This window comes from Heterocephalus glaber, unplaced genomic scaffold, assembly GCF_053883595.1.
Source record: "Heterocephalus glaber isolate CG9 unplaced genomic scaffold, H.glaber_assembly_v1.0 deba00001613, whole genome shotgun sequence".
In the NCBI taxonomy this organism is placed as follows: Eukaryota; Metazoa; Chordata; class Mammalia; order Rodentia; family Bathyergidae; genus Heterocephalus; species Heterocephalus glaber.
In genome coordinates this window covers 24525267-24537796 of record NW_028258384.1, presented here as the reverse complement: position 1 = coordinate 24537796, position 12530 = coordinate 24525267, and positions in this window count along the sequence as shown.

Genomic DNA, 12530 nt, shown 5'->3' with positions numbered 1-12530 from the left:
TAAAGATCTTTAGCTCAGTAAATCATCTGCTTACAATGGTCCTGTGCTTAGGTGTCTCTTAGCAATGTAATAGGCACAATGATCAGCAGTGATTTAGGAATTACAATTGAATATCTGTTTAAAGTATCTGGATAGGTTTATTGTTGAAGGACATGCCCTGGTAAAGGCAAACTACAAAGTCTGAAATAAATAAATGGGCAGGTGTCAATCCATAATTTAAAAGAAAAATATTAATCAGCAAAACCTGACATTGCTGATGACTGACCACAAACAAACGAACCTGTATGAATTGTCAGAAAACATATTCAAATAAATATTTTAAGAAAAGTCAGTGAATGTTAGAAAATACAGAGACAATTCAGAAATTTAGCCCACAAATTTAATAGATATTAAAATAATCAACTTCAAATGTCCTGAAAGTGAAAAGTGCAACAAATGAAATGAAAAATGTCAGTAGTAAAATTTACAAACAGAAGTAAAAAATCTGAACTCAAGGTCATAATTCAAATATATACAATCTGGGGAAAAAAAGAATAAAAGGAAGTGAATAAGCACATGAAATTTATTAACTATCAAAAAGGCAAATGTACCAACCAGATTGGTTTAATAGAGGGAGATGAGAAAGATAAAGAATAAAAATCTTAAAAATCAAATTTAAAGAAATACTAGTAGAAGAAGAGGGCAAAGTAGCTGACAAAAAATGTTCAGCATGCACCTGCTCCTCCACCAAGAAGAATTACATGACTGCATTTTAAGGTGTCACTGTAACCCAGCAAGGCAGACATAGGAATGCTGCAAGACAAAATGGTATGAAATTGTGTCACAGAGAAAATAATAAAGCAGAGCAGAAATATGACCCTAGTTATAAGGCCAAGGAGACTGTCTGTTGTAGGGGAAAATGAGAACAGTAAATTATCATTGTGCCTGATAGTTGTAAAAAAAAAACAGGAAAAAAAATCTATAGACCAAAATCCCTGATGAATATAATTGTGAAAATTAAAAAACAAACAAACAAAAAAAAAACAGCACATCACAACACATCACAAAGGTTATCCAAAATGATCAAGTTTGGTTTATTCCAAGTTTGCAAGGTGAATATACATACAAAAATCAATAAAGATAATACATAATAATCAATAGAATTAAAAATAAAAATTATTTTCTCAATAGATACTGAAAAAAAAGATAAAAATTAGTATTAACTCATGATAAAAACTCTGAGCAATGTTTGATACTTGAGGATTATATTTAAATACAATAAAGGCTATATATGATAAGTCCACACCCAACATCATACTCAGTTGAGAAAAGAGAAGTGTGTTCTCTATGCTCTGAAACAAAATAGGAACAACCATTTTATTGCCTCTTATTCCATACAGTACTGTAAATTTTGCTAGAATGATTAAACAAAGTGAAGAAAGAAATAGGGAGAAAAGTTGAATTATCTTTGCTTGGAGATGATATAGTCTTTTCTATATATAAAAAGCTAGAGTCATTCCAAAGCTATTGAAAGTCATGAACAATATTAATAGTCACAGAAAACAAAGTTAACTCACAAAAATAAATAGCATTTTTACAACAATAATGATAATGTTTAGAAAGAAAGAATGAATGCAACCCCACTCATAAGAATTACAAAAAGATGAAATACCTAGGAATAAAATTAGTCAAGCAAATAAAAGATTTGTACAATGAAAATTGAACAACACTGCTTAAAAACTTGAAAAAGAGACATAAAAGTAGAAGAACATTTCAGATTCACAGTTTCTAAACATAAATATAATTTAAATATTCATAGTATGTGTCATAGTCACTTTCTTGTTGCTTGGAGAAAATACTCAATATGTATAAAAGAAGAAATGTTTCTTTTGGCTCATATTTTTAGTCCATGGTCAGCTGGCTCCAAATCAGAAATAACATAGTAAAAAGCCCAGCAGAGTACAGCTTTTCATCCCATGGTAGCCACGAAGCAGAAAGGAAAAGAAAGAGCTTAAGAGGGAGATATACCCTTTTAGGTAACACTCCTGATGAACTATCTCTGACCAGGCATAATCACTTATTAGCACACTAAGCTACTGATTTCATTAGTGCATGACTCCACTGATAAGTACAGTATGTCTGTTGTCCATTCAACTCCCCAAAGTCCTATCTTTGAACACATAAGTCTTTTGAGGAACATTCTAGATCTAAGCCATGTTATTTAGAGATTTAAAGAAATTTCCATTAAAACATTAATATTATTCTTTATAAAAATAGAGAAAACAAACCTTAAGTTCATATTAAAATAAAAAACACCTTCATGCCCACACAATCCCTCATGGTGAACTAGAGACAAGCTACACTCAATTGTTCTTCTGGTATGTTTAACAAGTCAACATGTGCACAGCTGAACAAAGAGAGCATGACTAATCACAGGAATGAAGCTTGTGCAAGGTAACAACCATTTGAAACCCAGAAATATTGGTATTTAAAATAGTAAGTTAAGCTGCTACTCAATCGCAGTGATTCTCATTGCATGAGTGTGGTGCATGTGTCGCGTTGAGATATTTTCAAACTTCTTCTTGGAGAGAAGCCTTCAGAAGAACATGCACTCAGTGCCCAGCCTAGCTGCTGCCATTCTCAGCAAGAGTGCCCACATGGACCTGATTCTGAGATTCTGGGCCCTAAGACTGCTATGCTTTCCAGGGATGAGCTTTCTCCTAGGTGCCACTGAACCATAAGCCAGAGAGATCGAGTGGCCTGCATTGTGTCCAGGAGCTGGAAATGTGAAGAATATGTTGAGAGTGTGGAGGATATGTTGGGAGCACAGCAGGACAACCTAATTCTTAGACTTACTGGAGGAGTAATATAAGCACCACGTCATTGTCCTGAGAATATTAGTGGTTTTCAGTCATGGTGAACTAGATGCAGCATCACTAATGAGCCACTCTGGAGCATACATCAAAGCCAACAGTGTACACCATGTGAATGCAAATGTCTCTGGTCTGCTCAGAGACATTCAGAATATTCTCGCCAGTCATACCTACAAGAGCACAGACTGGGGATCTCTGGAATTGTAACCTACAGGATAGATCAGTGGGTCCCAAACTTTTTGACACAAAGGACTATTTTCATAGAAGACAGTATTTTCACTGACCTAGGGGGGAAAGTTTTGGGTGATATATAGTTATAGATATAGATATAGATATCTATATATGTATTGCATTTTATTAGTATTAGAGTATACTATATAATGAAGTAATTAAACAATTTATCATAACGCAATTGGGAATTATGAGCTTTTTCCCTAGAGAGTCCCATCTGTGAGGGATGTAACATAGTGACAAACAAAGCATGTTGCTCATATTCAGTCTAATCCATAATCTCATTGTAGTTTTTGTCACTCCAGAAAATCTTACTTCACAAAGATAAGATGTTGGAAGTGGAAGGAGGTTTTCAGTGCTTTTGTTGAAATCTCACTGCATAGATTTTAAGAAATAGCAGAGGATATTGAAGTATATTCCCCCTTAGCTTTAATCCACAATGTATGGAGATTTGAAGTTATCTCAAACCTACATTTAACACTACTATCATTTGCAATCTCAACTAATTTTTCCTCTTCTTGCAAGGGCAGGTTTCCTCACTTGGCTTATTTAAAATTGGGTCACAGATCCACTTCTTCCTACTTCAAAGGCCTTTTGTTTTTGAGCTCTTATGTTTAAATTCTTTTGAAAGCTGAGATAGGTAGTTGTACACAAGCTTGGAGAAAGAAGACACTAGCTAAGTCTTTTTCAGAAATTCTGTTAATGTTTGAAACATCTAGAAAGTACTGAAGTTCACTCATCACCCCTCACAAATCCAGTTTGGCTTTGAACACATCCATTTTATCTACTAACTTGAGCACAGTTGTCCTTTTCTCTGTCCTTTAGATTGAGTTTGTTGACCATGGTGAATATGACCACGGTGAATATGTCACATGAACAAGAAAGTTTTGCGACCCACTCTGTATTATTGAAATGTGTGGCTAGTGGTGAGTGTTTTTTATAATATATGTGTCTGGAGTGGGTCTCACTACTCAAAAGTTACTGGCCAGTAATCTACCTTCAAAAAGCCATCTCATCTATGTGTATAAAAGCATATGTGTCCCCCGTGTCTATGTCCTCACAGAGCTACATGAGCAGACAGGAGTTAAGGGCATGTAGTTTAATATGGTTGATAATTAGTCACAGTTTGCCTTAATTGCTAAATTTATGTGTCATTTTTGGCTTGGCAGAAGTCTTTTATGAGGGAAACATTGAGTAGACTCACATTCAAAAGTATCCACACTGACCTGAGTAGTAAAACCAGAAAACCATTTAGATGTGGCAACCACTCTGTCCATGCATATACCAACACAGTATGACCAATTCAGTTTCCTTGATGTCTAATTATACAAAAACTTCAATAGTTCCGCTTCTGTCAGGTTGCTTGACAACAAAAGTGTACATAACATTTTCTCATAAAAATCCTTCTGAAAAATTATGTCATATAAATTGAGCATTGTTGCTTTGTCAAAATCTGTACATCCATAGTCTTTTCAATGTGAATTACACACCATTGTGACTCATTAATTCTATATAGTCTTTTTGATTCAATGTACTTGATTATTTTATAAATTTATCTATTTATGTTGCTAGTCAAAAAAGGAATGTCTTATCTTTTGAACTTTTGTCTCTCCTAAATGTTAATATCAAACAACTTTAGCAGCAAGCAGGATCAAATTTTCACTAATAGTAAAGGGCTTTTTAGTTTTAGCAATGCAGTTAGCCACTAAAATTAATCCTTTCAAAGCAGACATATTTGATAAAGTGGAAGTCTTGAATAAGTGGTTCTCTTCCTAAAGTTTATATTTTATTCTTTTGAAAAACTCCAAAGGCTCCTTTTTAATGCACAGTTCTTGGGCTGGGGATTTAGCTCAGTGGTTCCGCCACCTGCCTTGCAAGCGCGAGGACCCAAGTTCGATCCCTAGTACCAAAAAAAAAAAAAAAAAATGAGTTCTTGGTCTCCATGTAGCAAAGCAGTTTTGAAATTTTCATAGGTTTGTTGGAGAACTGGTTATATATTATAAAAAGTAAGCTGGAAGAATATAAATAAACTGCCACAATGAACCTATAATTTAAGGAGGTCTTTTTATTTTCTTTAAATGAAAATTTTTGTTGGCAATCTTGGAGTCTACTGCTGTCTCACCATTGCATCTTTCTCCCTTTATAAATAGGCAAGCCAGTAAACTTTGTTTTTTTAGTTATTTTGGCTAGGGCTATGTTGTGGTTTTTCAAAAGTTTGGAGAACACAAGTTTGAAGTACAGGAAAAAAGCAAGAATGTAAATGACAAGTAAAATAATTGGTGAGCCACATCTGGACTGCAATAAATTTTGAATTCTGACTTGAATCCTGCCACCAGATAGAGCACGTTACTTGCCATTCACTGATAGAATTTTGATATGAATCAGCAAGAAATCAGCTTATAATTATCTTTGAAGTTAAACCTTTGTGGTAATTTTTTTCCTTAAATTTTTTTATTGGTACGTTTTAGGTAAACAATACATTTACATTTATCATTGCATGCTTGTACCTGTGCATGATGTATCTTGGTTCTTATTTTTTTCCCCATTACCTACACGCCCTTCACTCCCTCCACCCTTCCCTATTTACATAGACTTTGTTTACAATTTTTTCTTTTCTCATAATTTTTCCTTTCCCTCCTTTCCTTTCCCCTACTGTTAATCTGTATGTGCAGCCACTTCCCAGCACTATCATGATTGCTTTTGCTCCAGCTCAAATAATCAGGCATTAGATTCTCATAAGGGAGTGGTACAACCTAAAGACTTCATATGCCACAGTTCAGAGTAGAGGTCATGTTTCTATGAGAATCTGATGTTGCCATTTATGACAGGAGCTAAAGCTCAGGCAGTAATACAAGTGATCAGGATTAGGTGTAAATACAGATTAAAGGTCACTTGCTCACCCATTGCTCACCTCCTGCTGTGCAGTACTGGTTTCTGGTCTAGGGGTTGGGGTTCCTTAATATAGACTATTCCATAGGAAAGGTGAGTGAAAAGCTTGGCAGACAACTCTAACTCCACCTATGCCATCATTCTGTGAATAAAATAAAACAAACAAAGACAAAACAAATAAGCATAAAAGCAAAGATCTCACATCCTGGGAGTGAATCAAGCCCTTATATTTGGACAAAAGCTGAGAAGAAGGCTAAAAAAATGGTTTCTGCAACCCTCCTTACATCAGACAGTGTTCAGTAAGTGTGAGCATTATAAATACCTCCACAAGGTTCTGATTCTTTTCACTAATTTTTGCTTCATTTTGCTTGTTTGGTAGATTATTTCTTTCATTTGGTTTTGTATATGTGTATAAATGTGTGTTAGTCTCTGTTTGGCTTCTATAGTATTTTATTTGCTTTGTCTTATTTTTCCCATAACAGTGGTTGCTTCGTAAGGTAATCTAAATTTGTTTTACTGGTAGCATAACAAATGGAATCAATCTCTATCTCTTCTATCACTTCATATTTATATTCTCTTACTTTGTCTTCTTTCTTTATTTCTCTCATACCTTCTCCTGCCTGTCTGTGTTACCCACATTTTTCTTTTCTCTTTCATATATATATATATATGAATATATATGAACATATATGAATATATATGAATATATATATGAATATACATTTGATACTTTATCCAGCAGTTAGGCAAAAGAAAGAAAAAATTACAAATTAGAAAGAAAAAATTGAATTACTTGTATTTGATTATTATATGATCCTTGACATAGAATACCTGAAGAATACCATTAGAAGACACCAATATCTGATAATTAAGTTCAGTAAAGTGGTAGTATGTAAAATCAACACAAAGAAATCTTCAGCTTTATAATACACCAATATTTAATGCATTGAGAATAAATCAGTTTCACAGTTCTATTTACAAGAGGTTCAAAAAACAAAATGCCTAGTACTAAACTTAATCCAAAAGTGTAAGATGTCTACAATAAAAATTAGAGAACACTGAAGAAAATATTAGAATAGAAAATGCCATCTTATTTGTAGATCAGCAAAATAAATATTGCTAGAATAATCATCTTACCAAAAGCAATCTACAAATTCAATGCAAACCCTAGTGCAATACCTAAAATATTCCTCACAGAACCAGTAAAAGCAATCCTGAAATTTATATGGAAGCACAAAAAGACTCAGACTAGCCAAAGATGTCCTAAAGAAAGACAAGCTGGAGGGATCACAATACCCAATTTCATGTTATAATACAAAGCTCTAAAAACAAATCAACTTATTATAAGGACAAAGATTGACATGTACACCAAAACATTTGAAAAATGACAAAGAAACAAATCCATTAACCTAGAGCCATTTGATTTTAACCAAAAGAGCCAAACACATACACTGATATCCACATTCAGAATGCTATGCATAAATACATATCTCTCACCCTGTATTAAGTCAAATCAAAATAAACCAAAAATCTAGACATAAAACAAGAAACATTGAAACTGCTGATAAAAGCATAGCGGAAACACGAAGCCACTGGCAAAGAGACTTCCTGACTAGGACTCCAATAACACAGTAAATAACAACCAGTATGAAGAAATGGGATTACATCAAATAAAAAGAATTCTGTGCAGCAGAAAAAAGTGAATCAACATGATAAAGAGATCTCAGAGAAAAGAGTGCCAAGAAGAAATATTTATTCAAAAGGCACAAAACTTGTGATATGCTTCATCCACATTTGTTCAACCAATAACACATTCAGCTGTCAACATCAATATATTAATCTAGTGTCTTTTTGAAGATTTTTGCATCTACATTTATTAAAGATATTGGTTTGTAATTTTCTTTTTCTAGTTCAGTCCATTGAATCAAGGCAATGCTGGCTTCCAGAAATTATTTTTGGACTATTCTTTCCCCTTCAGTTTCATTGAAAACTTTAAGACATTCCTTAAAGATCTAATAGAGTTCAGCTATAAAGCCATTGGGTCCTGGACTTTTCTTAGTTGGCAGAGTGTTTATTTCTGACTCAAGTTCATTGGCTGTTATCAGACTGTTCATGTTTTTAAAAGTATTTTGTTTAAATTATATTAATTAATGTGTGTCTAGGAATCTATCTATTACTTCTATCTTCTCTGATTTATTGTAGTAGAGATTTTTAAGTAGTTACTAAGTTACTATTAATCTTGTTGGTTACATCAGCATGTATTCACTTTTTAAATTTCTATTGGCATTTACATGGAATTTTCTTTCTTTCATTTGATGTTTGGCTAAGTGATTGTCTACTTTGTTTATTATTTTGAAGAAACAATAAAAAGAATGCAATGAATCATTGAAAACATTATATATCATGATGAAGATGAGTTGTGCTAGATATCTAATCATTACTCAACATTCACAGATCAATAAATGTAATACACTGCATAAACAGAAGCAAACAATCACATGACAATCACAATAGATCTTGAAAAATCCTTTGATAAATTTCAACATGTATTCATGATAAAAACTCTAAAATTTTTAGATGAAGAAAAGACATGTACAAAGGTTTGATTTCAATCTGCTAAAAGCTATGTGTAGCAAACCTATTGCCAACATCATATTAAATGGGAAAATACTGAAAGCTCTTGCTCCAAAACCAGGAACATTAAAACTTCTCCTGTTCATTGTAGTACTTGAAACATTAGCCATGACAATCAGACACGAGAAAGAAATAAAAGTGATATGTGTAGAAAAGGAAGAAGTCAAATTGTCACTTTTGTTCATGACATAATCCTTTAGAATGGATTAAAAAATTATACAAAAGTCTACAAAAATGAAAGACCAAATTCAGCAATCTACTATGATACAAAACTAACACAAAAAATACCATTCATGTACAGCAATAATGAAACCATTGAGAAAGAAATTAGAAAAACAATACAATGTACAATACCTCCAAGAATAATTTAGTATATGGGAATTAACTGAAACCACAGATGTGAAAGACCTATATGATGAAAGCTATAGTATTCTGACAAAGGAAATTAAAGAGGACATCAGCAAAACCTCAGTAGCATGGGAACTAGCAGAAAGAATCAACAATTGGGATCTAATCTTGTTAAAAAGCTTCTGCACTACAAGAGAAACCACCAACAGAGCTAAGAGACAACCGACAATGTGGGAAAAAAAGTTTTAGCAGCTGTACCTCAGACAAAGGACTACTATCTAGAATATATAAAGAACTGAAAAAAAATCAGACCTCCCAAATTCAAAGACCCAATTAAAAAATGAGCATCTGAAATGAAAAGACATTTCTCAGACAAAGAAATAAAAGAAGTAAATGAATATATGAAAAAATGTTCAACATTACTGGTCATTCAAGAGATGCAGATGAAAACACTGAGATTCCACCTCACCCCAGAAAGAACGGCAGCTATCAAGAGATCAACCAATAACAAATGCTGGTGGGGTGTGGAGAGAAAGGAACCCTTCTCCATTGTTGGTGGGAGTGCAGACTGGTGCAACCACTGTGGAAATCAGTGTGGAGATACCTCAAAGAACTAGGGCTAGAGGTACCATTTGACCTAGCTATTCCCCTGTTAGGTGTCTTCCCAGAAGAACTAAAAGAATCATACAACAGCGATATATGTGCACCCATATATATAGTGACACAGTTTGTAATAGCTAAAATTTGAAAACAGCCCAAGTGCCCATCAACTGGAAACTGGATAAAGTAGTGGTTTTTTTTAATAAAATGGAGTACTACTCAGCCATAAAGAAAGAGAAGCTAGAGTCATTTATAGCTAAATGGATGCATATTGAAGCCATACTCTTAAGTAAAATAAATAGGACACACATGTGCAAATATGGAATAGTTTCTCTAGTGTGAGAAACTGAAAGTGAAAATAAGGATTAAAAGGATTAATAATGAATAATTGATACTTTGAAATAGGAAAAGGTCCAAAGGGGTAGGGGTGGTGGGAGGGGAAGAGGAGAGGGAAGAAGGGAATTTAAAAATTATGAGAAAAGAAAAAAAATGGGAATGAAGTCTATGTAAATAGCGAGGGTGGTGGGGGTGAAGGGCCCACCAGTAATGGGGGAAAAAAAAAAAACAAGATACATCGTGTACAGGTACAAGCACGCAATTATAAATGTAAATGTATTGTATACCTAAAATGTACCAATAAAAGAATATAAGGAAAAAAAAAAGAGGACATCAGAAAATGCAAAGATATTGGTTGTTACAGGACAGGAAGAATCAATATTTTCAAAACGGTCATACTACCAAAACTGATATATAGATTTAATGCAACTCCTATCAAAATACCAACAGCATTCCTCAGAGATACAGAAACAATCCTAAAATTTATCTGAAACAAGAAGAGAGCCAAAATAGCATAAGCAATCATGGGCAACACTAGCAACGCAACAAAAATCACAATCTTGAATTATAAGTTTAATTACCAAGCTACAATAAAGAAAATAGCATAATAGTGGCACAGAATCAGGTAGAATGATAGAATAGCATATAAAATGCGGAAACAATTCCAGGAACATTCAGTCATCTGATCTTTGACAAAGGGGCCAAAAATGTGTGCTTGAATAAAAATAGCCTCTTAACAAATGATGCTTGGAAAAGTGATTATACACTTGCAGAAAATTGAATCTAGACCCATATCTCTCACTATGTACTAAAATAAAATCAAAATGGATTAAAGATTCAGCTTAAAAACAATCTACTAGAAGATAAAAATAGGTAACAGCCTTGAAAACATAGGCAGGCATAGGTAAGGACATTTAATGGTGTACCCCTATTACAAAACAAATAAAATAAAAACTCAACAAAGTGGATTATATAAAATTAAAACCTTCTATACAGCAAAGTAAACAACTAATATCATTAAGACAAAAACTACAAAATGATAAAATAAATGGCCAGCTACTCTTCAGACAGAGGGATATTATCAAGAATATATGAAGAATTAAAAAATGGCATCCCAAAGACCCATTCAAAATGGGACATTGTAATGAATAGACACTTCTCAAAAGAAGAAATGCAAATTGTCAATAAAGAGAAAACAATGTTCAACATATTTGACCATGAGACAAATGAAAATTAAAACAACACTGAGATTTTATCCTACTCCAGAAAGAAAAGCTATCATAAATAAATCAAATAATACATGCTAGTGTGCCTTTATGGGAAAAGGAACTCTATTATACAGTTGGTTTGGATGTAAACTAATGCAACCACTATGAAAATCACTATGGAAATTCCTCCAAAAAAGGAAAATTGAAATTTCATTTAGCCCAGATATTCCCATTCTAGGAATCTTCCCAAAAGAGGTAAAGGCATCACATTACAGTGATACATGCCTACCCATATTTATATCAGTGCTTTCATAATAGCTAAAGATTGACAGTGGCCTATGAGTTCATCAACAGATGAACAGATAAAAAACATATTTATACGGTTTTCTATAAACAAGGATAAACTAAGTCATTTGCAGGAAAAGGAATGCACTTTGAGACTGTAATGTTAAATTAAATAAATCAAGCACAAACATAAATATTGCTTGTTTTCTTATATGAAGAATCCAAATTATAAATAATTCATGAAGCAAAACAAACATAATTTGAAATATGGTGATAGATCATTTGCAAATGGAAAGGGATCTATATAGGCAAGGAAAGTGTAAAGGGCAAGGGGAAATAAATGTACTAAAATGCATCATGTACATCTCCCAACTCCCCAGGATTAATGTACTCATTAGGTACAGCAAACATGTACTAATAAACACAAAAAGTAGCTTAATCCTCTGATGAGTATAGTATCCCAGTGATTTATACACTTCTCCATGGGTTTCTTAGTCCAAACAAATTCCTTCAGTCTTATTTTTTATGCTTGTCAACTTGACACTGAAAAACTTTATTTCAACCATATATGCACTTAAAATACAGAAAATAACAATGACATAATTCCATCTATTTTTTCACTATTCCACATACACCCAAATCACACTAATCTTTTTTCAAAGTCTCAATATTTCTAGCATTTCTTAAAATTCTAAATCAATCTCATCTGAGACTCAATAAAAACTCTTAGCTTGGAAACTGTAAAATTCAAAAGCCAAGTTACTTCCACCCAAATTATAATAGCACAGGGTAAGCACTACCAGTGCAAAAGGAAGGAATGTGGGATTTAAGGAATGGCACTAGCACAAGAACAAAACCCATCAGTGTAAACATTATTTTCTGTTGCTCCAGGTCTGGCATCCAGGACACATAGTGATGGGGTAAGAGTTCCAAAGTGCATAGGCAGCCTCATCCCTATGGCCTTGCTGATTGTCCATTGCAGACCAGAACATTGGGTTTGTAGTCAAGATATTTGATAAATATCTTATACTACCACCATCCACAGGTATCTGCTTTTATTTACCTTTTCAAATACCATCTCAACACATTTTTCACTTTTTAAAAAATTAACTTTATTGGTACATTTTAGGTATGCATTATGATCACA